Source organism: Rissa tridactyla, chromosome 8 (assembly GCF_028500815.1).
Source record: "Rissa tridactyla isolate bRisTri1 chromosome 8, bRisTri1.patW.cur.20221130, whole genome shotgun sequence".
Classification (NCBI taxonomy): domain Eukaryota; kingdom Metazoa; phylum Chordata; class Aves; order Charadriiformes; family Laridae; genus Rissa; species Rissa tridactyla.
Genome location: NC_071473.1, coordinates 21,313,141 through 21,331,611, shown reverse-complemented (window position 1 = coordinate 21,331,611; position 18,471 = coordinate 21,313,141). Strand labels below are relative to the sequence as shown.

At 50.0% G+C, this 18,471-nt stretch overlaps 1 long non-coding RNA gene across 1 annotated transcript in view; it reads left to right on the top strand.

Moving 5' to 3' along the window:
- The first annotated feature begins 614 nt into the window (after positions 1 to 614).
- The window catches only part of LOC128914011 (uncharacterized), a 31,840-nt gene continuing 13,983 nt past the window's right edge, over positions 615 to 18,471 (top strand). The window contains exons 1-2 of the long non-coding RNA XR_008468151.1: positions 615 to 744; positions 1,272 to 1,341. This is a non-coding gene — a long non-coding RNA (uncharacterized LOC128914011). The remainder of the gene's footprint in view (positions 745 to 1,271; positions 1,342 to 18,471) is intronic.

The following is an 18,471-nucleotide window of genomic DNA, read 5'->3' as shown; positions in this document are numbered from 1 at the left end:
AAACGGTGTGATTATTTTGTAAGGGGCGGTTGCCGGCTAGTGGGTGGGTAGAGCTTGGGCTCTACAGCCCTGGAGCCGGTTTTGCGGGTGTTGGGCGGGTCATAAAAAAGGGCGTCCGGGGGAGAGTAGTCTGAATTGGGTTGTAGGGCGGTGCCCCACCTCACCCATTGGACTCAAGCGCCGGCCGTGAGTCTGTCTCAAAGCACCGCGGGGCCACAAGCATCCGCCGGGGTTCCCCCCACGGAACCTGCGTCGGCTTCTCCTGCCCGTGAGACCGGCCCATTGAGAGACATCGCGGCGCCCCTCCTTGCTGGTGGCTCACCCGCCCCCCTCGCGGGCGGGGCTCTGCTAGAGCCGCGAGCGGCCCTTCCCTCAGACCTTCCCCGAGGCGGGGCGTGGGTGACGCACACCCCGTGCGTGGCCTCGGCGGTGAGCTTCCCCCGGACAGCGTAAAACCCCCTTCCTCGTGCCTATATATACACTCGCTTTTCACGCAACTTCTAGGTCAGGGTGAACCGCCGGCGCTACCCAGTGGGCACTGCGTTGTATGCTAATTTAGGACCGCCCCCTCATCTGTCGTTGGAGGGGGGAGGCGTCCGCTCCACCCCCCCCGAGTGAAAGGTAAAAGCGCGGCCTGGCGGCGGGGGCCCGCTCCCCGCCCGGAACCCAGTGGGATGAGGGTGAGCGGGGCTCTGTCCCACTCGTGACAGGCTGTGGGGGTTGGGGCCCTGGCTTGTGACACAGGTGAGGCCAAGAGCTGCCTGTGACGGGCTGTGGCGTTGGGTCCTGCTCGGGTCAGGCTGTGGGGCCGTGACCTGCCTGGGACAGGCTGTGGGCCTGGGGCCCCTGCTTGTGACACAGGTGGGGCCAAGAGCTGCTCGCCACAGCGGGTGTGGGGCTGTGACCTGCCTGTGACAGGCTGTGGGGCCGGGAACCGTTGTGACGAGCTGTGGAGCTGATGTCCCATTGTGACAGGCTGTGTGGTTAAGGCCCGCCTGTGACAGGCTGTGGGGCTGGTGCCCTGTCGTGACAGGCTGGGAGGCCAAGGCGTGTTTGTGGCAGGCTGTGGGCCAGGTCCAGGCTGCCTTTGGCAGGCCTGGGGGCAGTGGGTGAGCACGTGGGCGGCTTGCTTCGAAATGCCTCCAGAACCATGAGCCTCTGTAGCACTGGGGCTGTTTTCTTTTTAAAAAACGATTCTCAGGGCCGATGCAAACTCAGACACCGCAGGAAAGTGCCCTGAGTGCTGCTGACTGGGCTCTCCCTCCTTCCAGGGCTGAGTGTTCAGCTCACAGGGCTGCTCAGGCAGAAGCGACTGGCCGAGGCCTGGAATGCCACGCTGGGGTGAGTCTGGCTGATTGCAGCACGCAATTCCAGCAGGTTTCCTGGGGATACAACCTATTAGTGCTGGAATGCTTCTCCCTCCCTGGGTGTGGGGAGAGGGACTCGGAGGCCGCGCTGGGGCTGTGGCCCTGCTGGGTTTCCTCACAGCTGTGTGCAGTAGCTCTGTGCCCATACACCTTTCTGTCCCTCCATTCTAGCTGTAGGATGCTGTGGGCAGCAGTGCTCGTGGGGCAACCCTTTGTAGGGGTCAATATGTTGCTTCCCTGGCTTTGTAAGGGCTTTTTGCCTTTCTCTAGTCTTTTGAGTTGGTTTAAATGGGCTGAGCAGTATGCCAAGCTCTCGCTTTGGCCCTTAAACGTCCTGCTTTTCTGAGATTGAATGTGGTCTGTCCTGGTCCTTGGGCAATCTCTTTTTTGGAGGAAAATGATAAACACAGGTAACTTCTTGTATAAGCTTGCAGGTCTAGCAAATACTTCTAGAAATAAATCTTGTGGTTTTGGGATGACTCTTCAGACTTTTAGTTCCTGACACTACTCTTGATCCCCCTGAGGTTGTAAGGAGTCAGGTAGCAAAATTTTTCTGAAGTAGAGCATGCTGCAAAGCCCCAAAGGAGAGGCAGCTCAGTGCGGAGCCATGCGTGGAAGGGTACAGGAGTTTGCTTGCTTGCATGTTGCCTGTTGCACTGTTTATAGTTGCAGTACCATGGGGGTATGGAGATGGGAGTCATGAAGGACTTAACAGGCTGAATCTGCCTTGTCTGGTGCACACCTGATGCCCATGAGTTGGGTGTCGGGCTTTAATGAAGGAGCTAGAAAAGGGAGAGGTTGTGGGTGATGTTGGTGGCTTCTCAAAGCAGGGAGGGTGGCTCTTTTTTGGGTGAGATGTGACCTTCCATTGGCTTTTTTCTGTGGAAATGTAGAGGGTAGGGCAGCTGTCTGCTTGGACTAGGAGGGCTGGAGGAGCTTATTTTTAATGTGCTGCTTTCAGAGGTGATGAATGTCCTGGGGAAACTGGGTGCCTGGGAAGTTTGCCCATGAGTTGCTTTCTTGTGGCCTCCCAGCGAACTCAAGGTAAACTGAGACTAAAACTCCCTTTTCTTTCCCCACTCTCTCGTGAGAGCACTGGGAACGCATTACCCTGATGCTAATTGTTACTCTGACTGATAGCAGCAATTAGGGTCTGTAATCTGAGATCAAGTCTCTGCTATGTGGAGTGCTGTAACTACTGCCTTGGGAAGCTCTCTGCTAAATACCCTGAGCTGGGATGCTTTGGGGAAGCATTGGGATGCTCTTAAACGTGATTGGCTTGTAGAAGGAGGTGAGTGTGTCTGGGCTACACAGGCTGAGTGTTCCCACTGAACTGGGCTATCTGTGCCTGAAACACTGATTTATTTCAGAATTACACAACTGATCTGCTGGTGAGATGTTTCTTCCTCGCTTTCCTGCCACACAGCAGCATCCTGCTGCCCGGCGTCTCCAGGGCAGGCTTGCTGAGAGGAGGCACTGCCCTGCCCAGCTCTCAGTTCAGGCATCGGCTTCCCAGGTGCTTCCAGTCTCATGTGGGCCCCGCTGGGTACAGCAAGGCTATGCTCATTTAAAACAGTTATTTATTAAAAGAAGTGCTGGGTGATGACCCTGTCTCTGTCCCTTCAGCTCCTGATGACATCTGTGATACAGCTGGTCTTAAGAGGTCACTCATTTCGCCTCGCTTAATGATCTGCTGTAGAAAGCAAGCTTTCATTGCTTGCCCGAGTATCAATGGGACATAAATATTAATGAAACCTCAGTGGTTCTGTGGTGCTGACTTTCACGGCTGTGGAGGGCTCATTTGCAGCTGCCGGGCAGTGCGGGGAACTCTGTGATGGAGTGATAATAAAGTGGTTGTGAACTCTGCTCCGAGGTGCTTCTCAGGGCTTTGAACTTGCAGGCTCCTGGCATGGCACTGTGAGACTGGCTCGGTGTTTTCTAAAGCAGGCTCTTGCACAGCAGTGTGAGCATTAGCAGGGGAGGGACTCACGGGGACATTTTGGGTGCTGCAGGTATGGGAGTTTGTTGGTTGCAACTTCAGGTGGCAAACAGTCTGGTTAATGGAACCTAACATTCTCTGAGGCTCTGGAGTGGGATCAGGACGAGGGCAGATGCAAAACAACATCTATTAAAGCGGCCTTTTTGGGCTGCTGGTACCAGCTGGGAATCACCATAAAGAATGGGCTGGCAGCAGTTATATATGTACAACGGAAGAGCATAATTTTGAATCTGTGGGAAGTGGGTTTTTGCTGTTTAATCCAGGCAAGTCCCTTCCGGTGCAGAAAAGTCAGGGTAGCAACCGAGGTCTTGTAAATAAAACAGTTGTCTTCGGAAAAATGAGGCTTTTTACATACTAATCTGGAATATATTGCACAGTGCACGGTGCCTTTAAACAGGGTATATTTAGTATCTGTGCTTGAATGGCAGCAAAATTGCTCCCCAAGAGATTAATTTGGAGAGAGAACCCCAAATCTTGCTCTGAACTCCTATGTGTCTTCTGAAACGGGAGCCCAGGGTCAAGCTGTGTGGGGTAGATGGTTGGTGACTCTTATTTTCTTATCTGTGGAGAAGAATTTGCTTCACTCCTGGAATGATGCAGACCTGACTCACCCTGCTTTTGCTTAGGGCATGATCTTCCCCTCCCACCACAGGTGTTTCCTGGCCACAGGGGTTGCAGGAGCCCTCCTGCAGGGATTTCTGGTGGATTGGGGCTGTAGGATTTTGGCAGCGTCTGGTTGTAGTAATGGACATTAAAATACACATATCCTCCCTCAAAACCTTCATATACCAGTGCCTGCAAGAATTGCCCCTTGCTGACCAGGTTTTTGCACCATGCTATATTGCTGTGCAGCCTGTCCTTGCTCCACAGAGGGACTGTTCCAGACTCTTCTGATCAAAAGAGGCATTACCTTTCCTGCAGTTCCTGCCAGGTATGGTACAGCTGAGCTCATGCAGGTTTAAAAGAAAAAGTGTTGGCTGTTGTCTGTGTTGTCTCTGAGCTATGGCTATTGCACACTGTCATGTCTTAGCAGCGTAGAAAGCCTTCAGGGCCCAACTTTGCTCAACTCCTTCATTTAACACCCAGGGATGAAATTCGAAGGTGGGAGCTGATTGGCTGTATTAATTGTTTTCACGGTGTCCGGCAACCCCAGTCAAGCCGGCTTCCTTTTACAGTAAGCAAGGTGTGAAGAGATCAGAAGGCTCATCCTTCCCTTCAGCTCCCCAAAAACTTGTGGAAGACCTTGGCTGGTGCAGGAGCATTATGTGCCCGGGGAGCTGGCAATCAGTTCTGTGACCTGATTAGCACGGCCTGGAGGATTGTGGCAGAAATAAGAGGAAAGGGACGTTTGCTGTGTCAGGAAGACTAACATGCTGCCTTTGTGAAGGATGCGGGATGGTTTCATGCCTCCCCATCTTTGCTCAGACACACTGGAGATCCTTAGCCCTCTAATGATGGTAGGAAAGGCTGACCTACAAAATCCTCTCTGAGCCTGTGCCCACGCACCAGTGTTTCTGGAGTATAATCCATGTGAGTAAGAAGCAGGAAGGGCTGCTGTACCTGCAAGCCCTCAGGGACCCATGCCACTGCTCTTGGAGATTTGACATTCTGAATATCACCTTGAGGATGTGGATTATATTCATGGAGGGGAAAAAAGCGAAAAAAATTGTTAGAAGCCTTTGGTAGTATAAAGTGAAAGCGTCACCTTTCTTGACATGTTTGTCTCGAGCGGAGATTGTATCTGGTGGTAGGATGAGGAGAAGTTGCATATTGTGTGGTGTTAATTGCAAAGGGAAAACCACATGAAAGTCAAGTGAAATTGAATCCCACTGCATTTGATATTCCCAGAGTTGAAGGCCTCGGTACATCTCATTAGTTTAAAAACCCTGATGGAGAGAGCTCAGCTTCGAACAGGAAATTGATATGACATTGAGACCTGGGAGAGGATTAGCCGCCTGTCTGTGAACTTGTCCAAAGGAGTTGAACATGTAAATGTTCCCGTAGAGCAGCTCCCTGTGAGAAGGCATGCCAGTTAATTAAGGCCTCCGGGACCACACAGTTGCAATGAGGGAGGGATAAGGTTTGTGCACATGGGAAGTCCTGCTGCTGTTTTCTCTCTGTGGTGGAAATACTATATGGGGTATACAGACAGGCCCAAAGCTTTGGGCGTGTGGGCTCTACTTGGATGCTAGTAAAAGAAAGCTTCTTAGTGGGCTTTGCAGGCACTGGGATAGGGTTGAACTAAACAGGGTATGGAGTTCTAGGACTACTGTGTTGGCCCATCTGGTGGAGGTGTGTATGGAGTGTGTGTGGCTGGGAGGTGAATTTGGGTTTTGCCCACAGTTGACTTGGGGACTGGCTTTTGTGCCAAAACGTGTGGTTCCGTTTTGGGACTCTGCAGAGATGCTGAGGGCCTAGAGCTCTGTGGATCTCACATTTGGATGCCAAAAGACATCTGGTTGCTGTGACCCAGTGTCTTTGCTCTAACGGCATGAAAATTGCAACACCGAGCCAATGTTCTGGCTGTATATAGAAAGCTGCAACTGCTTTTTATTATTTTTTGGGGTTTTTTTTCAGTGCTTGAGCTGATAGGAGATATTTGCCAGGGAATGAAGGCCATCAGATACGTTGTGCCTGCCAATTTGTACTTATGAGCCTAGCTGCTTTGGGTCCTGATGGGTTTACCCTTCTGATGAAGAGTTTTGTAATGGTTGTATGTGGAGAAAGGATATTTCCCATTTTCTCTTGCAAACACCAGCCGTGCTCTGTGCAGTCTTAAGGCAAGGTGCTAATGATGAAGAATCCATGACTTGGCGGCACACCAGGGTTTTCAGCAGTACTTTGCTCCTGTTGAAAATGAAATGTGTTTGTGGACTGACTCTCTGTGGTAGGTGGACTTTGCAGATCATACCGACATCATTGTGCTTCTTGTGTACTGAGAGGGCAGTTTCTAGCTGGAACATTGCAGTCCCCAGGCAGGATTGCTAGAAGGAGGGCTGGTGGGGTCCCAGTGGGGTGATGGAGGCTGTGTAAGCCTGCAGGGATCTGGCCGTCAGCATGATGCCTCTGCTTTGGACAGAAACCCCTGCCCAAGTGGCCAGGAAGTGACAGTCTCTGCATCTCTCCAGCACAGGCCTCCTCAGGGAAAAATCTTATCTCTCGTTGAAGCGGTGGCCTGTGGCAGGCTGTGCAGTCGTGTAGGGGCAAGGATCCTCCTCACCCATCCTCTGCCTGTGCATCTCTCAAGCCCTGCTTAAAATAAACTGACCTTCAGGTTCTTCATCAGAAGAACAACTCCAGTGAGGAGCCCCACAGGAGAACCCATGTCCCAGCACAGTGCATCGCTCGCGCTGATGTTGCTGCTGGAGAAGATGTTGGCTGGAGCAGGGAGCTGTTCTTTATGTAACTCGATGGTGTTGCAGCTTCCACCTGAGGGTAGCCTAGATCAGGACTCACGAGCTTGGAAAAGATGTGAGTGAGGAGAACTTGAGACACACCTATAAAATCACCCAAGAAGGTGATAAGGAGTCAATTGTTGTTTCCTTCAGGGCAAGAAGACGGGGCTTCCCACCAAAAATAGCGGGCTGCATGTTTAAACCAAACAGTATTACAAGCCACGAGTAGGGAGGAAGTCATTCAACCCCAGAAACTTGTTGTTCTGGGATGTTGTGGAGGCCAAAACTATCATGAACCTTTAAAAAGAAATTTGGCAATTTCATGGCAGATAACTCTTGATGATGGGCCCAAACACAGCCCTGGAGCAATTTACAGCTTCGGAATTTTTTAAGTGCTGGGCTGCTAGGAGCTGGAGAAATGTCCTGGGAAAACACCTCCATGTTCCACCTTCTGTTCAGCTCTTTCCATTAGCATCAAGCTCGGTTGCTGTTGGAGACAGGAGGCTGAATTAGAGGGACTTATGCTCTCTTGGCTGATGGCTGTCATGAGTGGACAAAGGCAGGCAAGTGACCCTACCATGCACCATCTGAAGGAAGATTCTCCTTTCTGGGAGGCTGTGATCAAAAGAGCCATTTCAGGTCTAGCACTGGCAACGCATGTTCCTCAGTAAAGGCACGTGCTTGAGTGACTCCTCTAATGCCCACGCCTGCCTGTACAGAAGTTGAGGCTGTGTTTAGGGAGTCGTTTAGTGACAGTTCTTCTGGGCAGGTTTAGGGAATTAAACAGTAAGTAGGATTAATAAAAACCTATCAAAATATGTAAACATATGTATCACATCTCTTTGATAATGAAGGAGCAGTTAATAAGTATTTGCAATCAACGTTCCTACCTGGAAGCTTTCTCTGAAAGCATTTCTGAGGCTGCTCAAACAACCCATTTATTTCCATCATTTTAACAACCTGTTTTCTCAAGGCAATTGAAATTACTTGCTTAAAGAGCTGTCTCCCCTCCTCCCCACCTACGACACATTCCATTTTACTAAGCCTTTGCTTTGTCTCTGGCTCCTGGCTGTGTTCTGAGCTGCTGGGGCTGATTCTGGACCTAGTGCTGGCTGGGTTCCTGCTCTGCTGGAGGTGTTGGCAGGGCAGGTGGACAGCCTTGGGTGATGGTGAGTAGCTGGCTTATAATCACTCATGTGGAGATCCCTACAAAAAGCCAGCACAGATGGGGAGTAAGGAGCTGCCTTGATGCACAGCCTGGGGCTGTGTGTGCCACTTGGAAACACTTGTACCGGTTTGGAGGAGCTCTTTGTTTGGCAGCTTTGGGAGCAGGGCACTTCTCGCTATCTTACTGAAGCAATGCTTCCCACTGATGTGTCCTGAGGACTTGCAGGACACTGTTTCTCTTAGTCACCCAACTGCTAATACCTGTACCTAGTTCCTTCAGTGCCTTGGTGAGCTGTTGTATACATTCTAGTTCTTTTCTGGAGTAGAGAGATGCAGGTCCTGAACTGCTGCTTCCAGAACATGTGGGCATCACGTAGGTGTGGATGATTTCTTTCTTTGGGCTGTTGGAGCAATATTTCTTCCTCTTCATAGACAGCAGCGTGTGTGTGGGTGGCTAGCTCCTGGAGCACTGATGTGCTGGCTTGAAGACTCTGATTAATTGGGGGTGGTGCAGGAATAGTTTAGATCTCCATACCAGTCCAGCGAAGGTACAATGTTATCTTGGTCCTAGCACAAGTGAGTGTTGGGCCTGTGCTTCTTCCTGGAAGAGCTCTGGAGCTGCAGTGTGTAGCTTTGTTTAAAATGTTGACGTCCCACCCTCCAGCCTGGGGACATCCCAGGACAGTGCTTGAAAGGTCAGCCCAAAAATGGGGATGATCCCTGCCCATTAACAGTGGTAACTTACTCTTGGCTAAGGAAAGATGGCAGATGATGGGTGAAAGCTTCAGCTTCCAGGGCTTTTCCCCACGTACTTCTTGCAAGGATTTCAGTGCTCAGGCTGTGCTGCTGCTTTGCCTTTTTCCTGAGGCCTGGGAAACCAGGAGCCATGTAGCTTTTGGTGTTCCCTGGGGATCTTCCCTGTCCCCCTCTCTGAGGATATGTTTGGGCTCTGCTTTGTGGGATAACTAATAGGGCTGTCAGACCTCTTGTCCCAGCAACCCAAGATGATGAATAGTCCAACATGTGAAGCCACCTTTGCAAGTCCTGAGGCCCCGGCAGGAACCAGCACCATGACAGATGGGCTGACAAGCGGGGCTGATGCAACTAGGTCAGCACGAATATCAAAGGGGTGGAAGCCGCGTCTCTATCTCCCCTCTGCTTGGCACCCCAGTGCCTCTGGGCCAGACGGTGGCCACTTATCACCATCTTCTTCAGTGACTCCTGTAAGCTGGCAGCATGAGAGCCTCGTCTAGAAGAAAGACACTAGTCGTGGTCCTAACGCTGCTTTGTGGAGCTGACATCTGTCCTCTCCTTGGATGCCGCTGCCAAGACAGCCTGGGAACATAACCCAGCACTGATGCTATGTCAGATAAGCGTCTGGTTAGACTGTGCTCTATGCCTCTTCCTTCCCAGCACATTATGGTGCTGCCTTCCCTTCAAAAAGGTTAGCCTCATGTCCCTGCACATATAGATGTGTATTTTTTAGAGAGCTCCAACTTTGTGCTTTGTGGCTTGATGCCTCTTCCCTTGCCTGGGTTTCTGCAGCCTCAGGACTGTGTGCCTCTCCTCTCTCACCCGGAGCCAGCTTGTGTGCTGTGGGAAGGGTTAGTTGTCTGGAGAGGGTTGTGCAAATAATCGCATGAGTTTTTCCTTTTGTGGATGGGGGAGGAAAATTTGGCAAGGTGGCTGCAAATGAGTCTTGAGAGTGTCCTGGAGCGGTGAGCTGAGAGCCCCGAGCTGGTCTTACTATTTAAAATCCATTAGCCACGAGAAGAGCTGCTTCTGGGCTCAGCATTCAGTACCTGTTACGGGCTGAATTAGTCCCTAATTTCTGTCCCTTACAGTTAAAATGACTCAGACATTCCTTTTTGAGACGGGGTGTTGCTTCTGACTAAGTACCCTACAGCTGTGGCTCTACTGACTATTAAATTGTTCTCAGAAATGCAGTGATTGTCTCGTCTCCAGGTCAGTGTAGGCTGGTGCTGTCACCTTGGTGTTGCTGTGGGGCTAGAAGAGGTGCTATACTTTGCTGTAGGAAAGCAAATGCTGAGGCACATCTGAGGACTCAATGGCTGCAGGTTTAATAAGATCAATACCACCTCTGCAAAAGATTACATGGTATACTAGGCAGCAAATAGACCACTTCTGCTGGATTTGGAAACCATTTATAGAGTCTATTAGGAATGGTAAGGTAGAGGAGACGTATCCAGAGTGAATTGCACAGAGGCAGTAGTTGAGACTCCCACATTAAGGGTTTTGCAGTCTATTAAATAGTGGAATTAAAAGCAAAATAAATGAGAAATTTTTGTCCAAGGAGCTTTACCTGCAGTCACATCATCAGCCAACATGGCAGCGCTGGGCCGTGGCACCCTTCTGGCTGCTTCTGCTGCCTGTAGAAGGGCTGAACCTCCTAAAGCCAAGGCAGTGACTTGACTCTGACTGAAGGCTGAAGCTTCACCCTTGCAGAAAGAACAGAGGAGAAAAGAGCTGCCCAGAAGAGGAGTGCTTGCTCTCATATCCATTGGCCAGTGCTGCCTCCCTGGAGCCTTGAAAGGCATCAGGAGGAGGTGTCTGTCAGGCTTCTGTCATGACAGAGAAGAGTCAGTCAAGGGGGCGAGCTTGGAGATCCTCACTGCTTGCGCCCAGCAGGCTGTTGGGCCTTCCACCCCACAGCTGGCAGGTCAAAAGGTGTCTTGTGCTGTGGAACATCCCCTTTTCCCCTGCTCCACCCCTTGCGCCATGCCACGTGCTCTGCAGCCAGCGTTCATGTTGCTGCCATATGTGGCCTATGGTGGGCTGGCCTGAGTTGAGCAACTTTTGGGAACAGCCTCTCTGGACCAAGGACACTATGTTGGCCTTGTCTGAGCTGGCCTTGTGCTGCTGTCAGCTCCTGCGGCGTACCCTTGGAATAATTAACTCTAATAACACATGAGCAATAGCCTGCCTGGCCATCCTGCCCCGAGGAGCGAGTCAGGGTGCTCAGCTCCTATCATTTCTCTGCTGCTCTGTCCAGTCTCATTTGAAATTCCTTGCAGGATGAATTACAGTGCTCTAAGGGAATCTGCAAAATAGGATCACAGGCCAATTGAATCCATCTGCAAAGTATGGGAGGACGATATATCACCCTATGGATGGATTCCCCCTGCCCTCCCACTTCTTTTTCTATTTTAAAAGACTCTTGGACCTAGTAAGAAAAACAGGTACTTAAGGAACATGCTCTGTGGTGTAACAAGGAGCTGGATCAGGTCCTGTTGACTGAAGGTTGGCAATGCAGAAAGGAAATTGGTGCTGAATATGTACATGGGAGGAACCAGGCAGCAATGGCTAGGGAAGTAAGGCAGGAATGTATACCATGGCACTGCTCAGCCTGGTCCCTCTGAAAGTAGAATGATGTTATGTGTTTCTCTGGGAATGTTCTATGTGCGAAGGTGTGCTGGGAGAGGCAGGAGCTGAAAATGTTTACGAGCTGTGGGAGACTTTAGGGGTAAATAACAACCTGCCCAAGTTGGTAGAAGCTGCCTCGGTAAGAGCCTTGCAGGTGCTGTGATCCCCATGGAGGTCTCGAGTACCCTGGACCGCCTCCAACAGCTCTCTGTGCTGACACAGGGGCAGCTGAACGCAGCCCTCAGGGTCCAAATTAGCAATTCCTGGCTGGCTGGCCTGGCTGTGCTCCCCAGTAGTGTGTCTGAGGTCACTTACCTTGGCTCTTGGCCCTGGTGTGGGTGGACTTCTGAGGAAGGAGTTAACCTCCTTGCACTTGGGGTGGACTGAGGTTGGCCTGGTGTTAGCTACCAAGCCTCCCTTCTCCTCCAGCTGGGATGCTCCAGCCATTGCCCGAGGGGGAAGGGAAATGAGTTAAACCCATCTTCAGACACGTTTGTATTGATTCTGTCACTTTCTTGCTGCTTGCTGACAGGTGATGGATGGCTCATAATGCGACCGGCACAGTACATTACGTTTCCCATCCAGGGACTCCTAAATCATTTCAAATTTTCAAATTCCCTAATCAATATTTTATCAGTAGCAGAAGAAAGCGTAACGGACCCATTTCTCAAGAGGTAGAAGAGTGAGTGTGTGCGGATGCATGCTTGCACATATATAGGCATGTGAGTTTGTACATTTATAATCACAACTAAAGCACTGTTAGTACAACAATGATAATACCTGCAATCATAAAAATAAATACAGAAGTAGGACCATGAGTCTTGCTTACATTTAAGTGACTTCAGGATGAAGCAAATTAGAGATTTGGGTTTCTGATTTGAATTGTGGATTAATGCTTAGTGAGGTCTGAACTGCCAGTTGCTCAATCCTTGGGCAGGGTGCAGGGGGGTCAAGACAGATGGAAACAGGTCTAGTTTTGGGGGGGAGGAAATCATATTTGTAGCCTTCTGTAATGCAGTGTGGCTCAGATCTGTCACCTGCTGCTGAAACAGTAACAGGGAAAATGACCCTAGGGAGTCTGTCTGGATTTGTTGGCTCAGGTGGTTGGTTGTGTGAAGTTATAACTGGTCAAACAGAGCACGGTGCTGCATTCTTGGGACTGAAGTGCAGTGGGCAGGGAGGGAACCTCTTGCCACCATGGTCTGGCAGATGCTGGGACACTGGAAGACTAGAATTATAGAATCATAGAATTGTCTATGTTGGAAGGGACCTTTCAGATCATCTAGTCCAACCATCAGCCTAACTCTGCCAAAAACCATCACCAAAACGTGTTGCTAAGCACTACGTCTACCTGTCTTTTAAATACCTCCAGGGATGGCGATTCCACCACTTCCCTGGGCAGCCTGTTCCAATGTTTGATAACCCTTTCAGTGTAAACATTTTTCCTAATATCCAATCTAAACCTCCCCTGGTGCAACTTGAGGCCATTTCCTCTTGTCCTATCGCTTGTTACCTGGGAGAAGAGACTGACCCCCACCTCTCTACACCCTCCTTTCAGGCAGTTGTAGAGAGCTATAAGGTCCTCCCCTCAGCCTCCTTTTCTGCAGACTAAACAACCCCAGCTCCCTCAGCTGCTCCTCATAAGGTTTGTTCTCCAGACTCCTCATCAGCTTCGTTGCCCTTCTCTGGACAGAGTCCAGCACCTCAATGTCTTTTTTTGTGGTTAGGGGCCCAAAACTGAACACAATATTCAAGGTGGGGCCTCACCAGTGCCAAATACAGGGGGACGGTTACGTCCCTAGTCTTACTCAGCACAGTGCTCCTGATACAGGCCAAGATGCTGTTGGCCTTCTTGGCCACACTGCTGGCTCATATTCAGGTGGCAGTTGACCAACACCCCCAGGTCCTTTTCTGCCAGGCAGCTTTCGAGCCACTCTGCCCCAATCCCGTAGAGCTGCATGGAGTTGTTGTGACCGAAGTGCAGGACCCGGCACTTGGCCTTGTTGAACCTCGTACCATTGGCCTTGGCCCATCCATCCAGACTGTCCAGATCCCTTTGCAAAGCCTTTCTACCCTCAAGCAGGTCAACATTTCCACCCAACTTGGTGTTGTCTGCAAACTTACTGAGGGTGCACTTAATCCCCTCATCCAGATCATTGATAAAAACTATTAAAGAGAACTGGTCCCGGTACCGAGCCCTGGGGAACACCACTCGTGACCAGCCACCAACTGGATTTACCTCCATTCACCACCACTCTCTGGGCCTGGCCCTCCAGCCAGTTTTTAACCCAGTGAAGGCTACTTCTGTCCAAGCCATGGGCAGTCAGTTTCTCCAGGAAGATGCTGAAGTCCAGGTAAACACCACCCACAGCCCTTCCCTCATCCACCAAGCGCGTCGCTTTGTCATAGAAGGAGATCAGGTTTGTCAAGCAGACCTGCTTTTCATGAACCCGTGCTGACTGGGCCTGATCACCTGTTTGTCTTTCGTGTGCCACGTAATGGCACTCAGGATGACCTGTTCCACGACCTTCCCAGGCACCAAGGTCAGGCTGACAGGCCTGTAGTTCCCCGGATCATCCTTCCGGCCCTTTTTGTAGATGGGCGTCACATTTGCTAGATGCCAGTCAACTGGGACGGACACTCCCCGATTTGCCAGGACTACTGGTAAATGATAGAAAGTGGCTCGGTGAGCACTCCTGCCAGCTCCCTCAGTACCCTCAGGTGGATCCCATCTGGCCCCATAGACTTGTGTACGTCCAGGTGTTGGGGCAGGTCCCTCACTATCTCCCTTTGGATTACGGGGACTTCATTCTGCTCCCTGCTCCTATCTATTAGCTTAGGTGTCTGGGTACTCAGAGAACAACCAACTCTGCTACTGAAGACTGAGGTAAAGAAGGCACTAAGTGCCTCAGCCTTCTCGTCATCCTTTATCACTCTAACTGCCTTCACCTGATAAAAGGTGGAGATTCTCTTGAGTCCTCCTTTTGTTACTAATATATTTATAGAAACTCTTTTTATTGTTCTTAACATCCAAAGTTCTAGTTGGGCTTTAGCCTTTCTAATTTTCTCCCTACATAGCCTTACAACATCTTTGTAGTCTTCTAGGACTTTGTAGCCTTCTAGGTTGGAATGTGCTTGCAATTGTGTGCTTGAGCTGGTCCCTGAGCAGTGTGTGCCTTTCTACTCCTCTGTGGGCGCTTGCTGTTGCAACCTGGATGTGGTCCAGGACCAGGTGTGGTGAGAGCTAGTGTGGTGGGGCTGAATGAGGCTAAGGAAAGAAGTACCAGTGCTTTTCAGAGGAGGTGCAGGAGGGCTCTGATGTTAGGCTGCTAGTTCCAGCCTGAGGCCCAGATTCAGTGATTTTGCAGGTCCTCCACACTGGGCTACCTTCACCAGTTCCTGCCTGGCATCTGGCTTTCTGCCAGGCTTTGGGATGGAAGAGCTCAGGGAATACTGGAGCTAGTTCCCCCTGCTATAGGAGGGGAGTCTGTGAGAAGTGGAGGTGGCACAGGGCTTCCTTCCTTCCCCTGCAAGATGATGCTGGTGAGACAGCCAGGCAGGGGGAGCAGGAGCATGCCTGTCTGCACCAAAGATGTCTGCTTTTCCCAAATATTCCCTGGGCTGGTCATTCTGCATGTGTGTTCCCTGCATCTCCTGACCTCTTCTATTCAACAATCTCTCTCCATTGAATTACCTATTCTCTCAGACTGTTGGGTTTTTTTTGTGGTTTGTTTGTTTTTTTTTTAGTTTATTCCCAGGTTGGGTGTTTTCCAAGTAAAAGACTTAAGATGTTTTTCCTCCTCCCCTGAAGACAGCGTCCAAACAGCACAGATGTGAGGCTAAACATAACCCTCCTTGTTACTGTCACCTCTCCTCAGCGTTTGCCTGGGTGACCTGGTGTTGTCTTCACTTCCAAGTGTTGTTTCACAGCTTGGTTGTAGCTTGCTGCTGGAGTATGTAGCACGGTGTAGCTTGTGGGAGAGAGCAGGGTTACAGGTCTTGGGAGCGTACAGCTGGAGCTCAAAGGTGACGCTTGCAGAACCCGTGCTGACTTTCTGACCCCATCTCAGGTTGTGTGGGGACCCTTACTCCTTTTGGCTAGTGTCATGGCATAGACTGTGTAATAGGAGAGCTAGACTCTGCTGGTAGAGGTAGTTTGTGTAAGAGAAAACCTATTGTTTATAGAAAAAGCTTCCTTTCTGTCCCAACCCCTACCCAGCCTCTCTTAAGAGGAGAAATGTGTTCTTTCCCCAATGCAATAGCTGCCTCCCTGCCAGCAGGGAGGTATTACACTACTACATTTTTTGTACCAATATTTTTCAATGAGCTCAGTCTCAGAGACTGGATCCCAGCTGTGTGCTGCTGGGTGCCCCATGTGTAGGTGAAGTATGCTGCTAAACCATTTTCTCTCCCCATCATTGCATGCTCTGTCCGGTTTGGCTCTGATGGGGAAGGCCTTTGGTTTGTGCTGTCCAGGCTGCTCCCTTCCCCAGAGGCACTGTGCATAGTGGGAATGAGCCCTTGGGTCCCTGGTTGGTCATTGCAAAGGGATGCATGAAAATAACTGATTTCCTTCTTCTGAAAGCCTGGGCCTGATCTGCTAGAGCAGGAGTCTTCTGAAGGGCTTGCATAAATGTGCAGGGAGGTTATTACAGATCACTAACTGGTGGCAGAGCCCACGGCTGTTCATCCTCCAGAAGTTAGAATGGCTTCTGCCTGCGTCATGCCCATCTGTATAACTGAAGCAGAGCAGGAGAAAGGAAAGAAGATACCAAGGTGCACTTCCCAGAGACAAGGTGTTTGTCGTGTAGCTGTCACCAGCCATTCTTCAAAGCGAATGTGGTCACCCAGACCACCTGCTGCCTTCTTTCTTTAATGTACAATAGCATGAATTGCCTTTCCCCCCTATGCTTTGGTGTTAACCTTGCCTTGTTGTGATGCTTTTTGAGAATATGTCGTGTGTTTCACTGGGGGCGGGACAAGAGTTAGACTCAGACCCAGACCTTTGTGCTTCACAGTTGCCACACTTGCTACATGCATTTGAGTCCCTGTCAATAGCTGAGGTAGACAACTACTGCATTCATCTGATAAAGTCAGTCCTTCAGCAGAAGAGGTGAATCCCCTTGTTTGGGCACAGGTGGCCTTAAATACTGTCTCCCCAGATGAGAGATGTTCTGAAAAACTGTGTACCTGAGAGAAAAAACGTACCCTTAGCATCTGAAAAAGTTTGCTATGGAATTGTGTGTTGCATTTCTCATCTTTACGGTTGCTGTGCCTGGGAAAGAGGGGAGAACCTGGGAAACTCTTCGCAAGCAGTATGGTGAGGTATACCTCAAACAGAAGGGGATGGGGTGAACTGGCTCCCCAAGGGGCAGTGCTTCACCCTCCACTTGTCCTTAGGATAAGGAATGTGTTCAGCGCTGAAACTCTAGGATGCAACTCCACCCTATATCTTGCATACTTTAAAACATACTGAAAGGGGTCTGGAGGGATCACAGGTTAGGAGTGGGATTTATGTCCCTGTGGCAAATAGATCTCAGCTTTGTTCGCCGTCTCCCTTGGCCAGCAAGGCCACTTATCCCACTGTCCAGTGGGATAGAGCTACTTGGGGTGGTACAGCTGCTGTAAGGACACAAGCCTCTGCTTTTCTGAGTCAGCCCCATTCTTTGCTGCGCTTGGGCAAGGAGGACATGGGCTGAAAATACCCAGAGAGTTCATGACAGAGCTGGCAGTTGCCAGCCTGACCATAATATCTTGCAAGGATGTGAATGTTGGGTAGCTTAGAAATGCAACACAAGGGCTCTTTGTGGCTTTCAAATGATCTGTGGTGGCATGAAGGGGAAATTCCCAGCCGTTTTTAATAGCCGGCTTAAGGGAAGTCCCTTTGTTCATTTAGTCTTTGTTTAAAGTGGTCTGGGGAGGTGAAATTCTCCTGCCTCATCTGAGTCTTAGCTGGGTGCTGATAAGCAAAGAGCTGCTTTTCCCTGCCAGCCACTTCTGCCAAGCCAGAAATAGCGTGCTGGAGTAAGCTCACCATGGCGGCATTTCTCATTCAAAAGTTAATAAGCTTTGAAATTGGATTTTAATCAGCTAATTTTTGATGCTAGGCACTAGAGCTCGATTAGGAGGGTCCAGTAAACCAAGTTTCGTCTTTCTTCTGTGCTGTCTTTTTTTTACCCCAATCTATCAAAGAAAGGGCTGGGAAATGTTCTAGCATTTGAGGACCTACATGTTTTAGGATTTCTGTTGCCCCTGCTTTTTTGATCTGATCCATCCCATGGATGAATGGAAAAACTGATCTCTGGTAGACATCTGCTCTTCCAAGGCTGAAGCAATGTAAATGTTTTTCTTAGCAGCTCCTTTTGGAGAGAGTGCTGGAGCTCTTTGAATCCAAACCTTTGTTAAAAATGAGATGAGGTGGGACAAGGGATAGAAGATCTGCTGTGGCCCTAACCACATTCCTGCTGTTCCCAGCATCAGAATAGGGTACCCCGAATCCTGCATCCAATAGAATCACGGAATGGCTGAGGTTGGAGGGGCCTCTGGAGATTGTCTAGTTCAACCTGCCTGCTCAAAGCAGGGTCTGCTGAAGCAGGCTGCCCAGGACCACATCCAGTCAGCATTTGAATTCCTCCAAGGATGGATGCCTCTCTGGGCAACCTGTTAAGGTGTTAGATTGCCCCTACAGTAAAAAAAAGGTCTTGTGTATAAACGTAATTTAATGTATTTCAATTTATGCTTGTTACCACTGAGAAGAGCCTGGACCTGTTGTCTTTACTGCCTCCTATGAGGGATTAAATGCCCATGGATAAGATCCCCCTGAGCCTTGTCTTCTCTGGACTAAACAGTTCCAGCTCTTTCAGCCTCTCCTTGTACGTTGTGTGCTCCAAACCCTTAATCATCTTCATGGCAACCATCTGGTCTGTCACCCATTCCTTCCTGTTTTGTATTGTCTGCAAAATTCCTGATAGTGTGCTGCTGTGCCCTGTCCTCTTAAGTCACTGATGAAGGTCATTAAGGGCCCTTTCTTCCTCTCTGCCTTTGGGGATTTTGCCAGGCAGCAAAGAAAACTATAGCTGGACTTCAGGGTTATGTAGTTACACTTCCGCTCAAGGGATGGATTCAGTAGAGACCTCTCCAAGTTGTTATTCAGTATCTC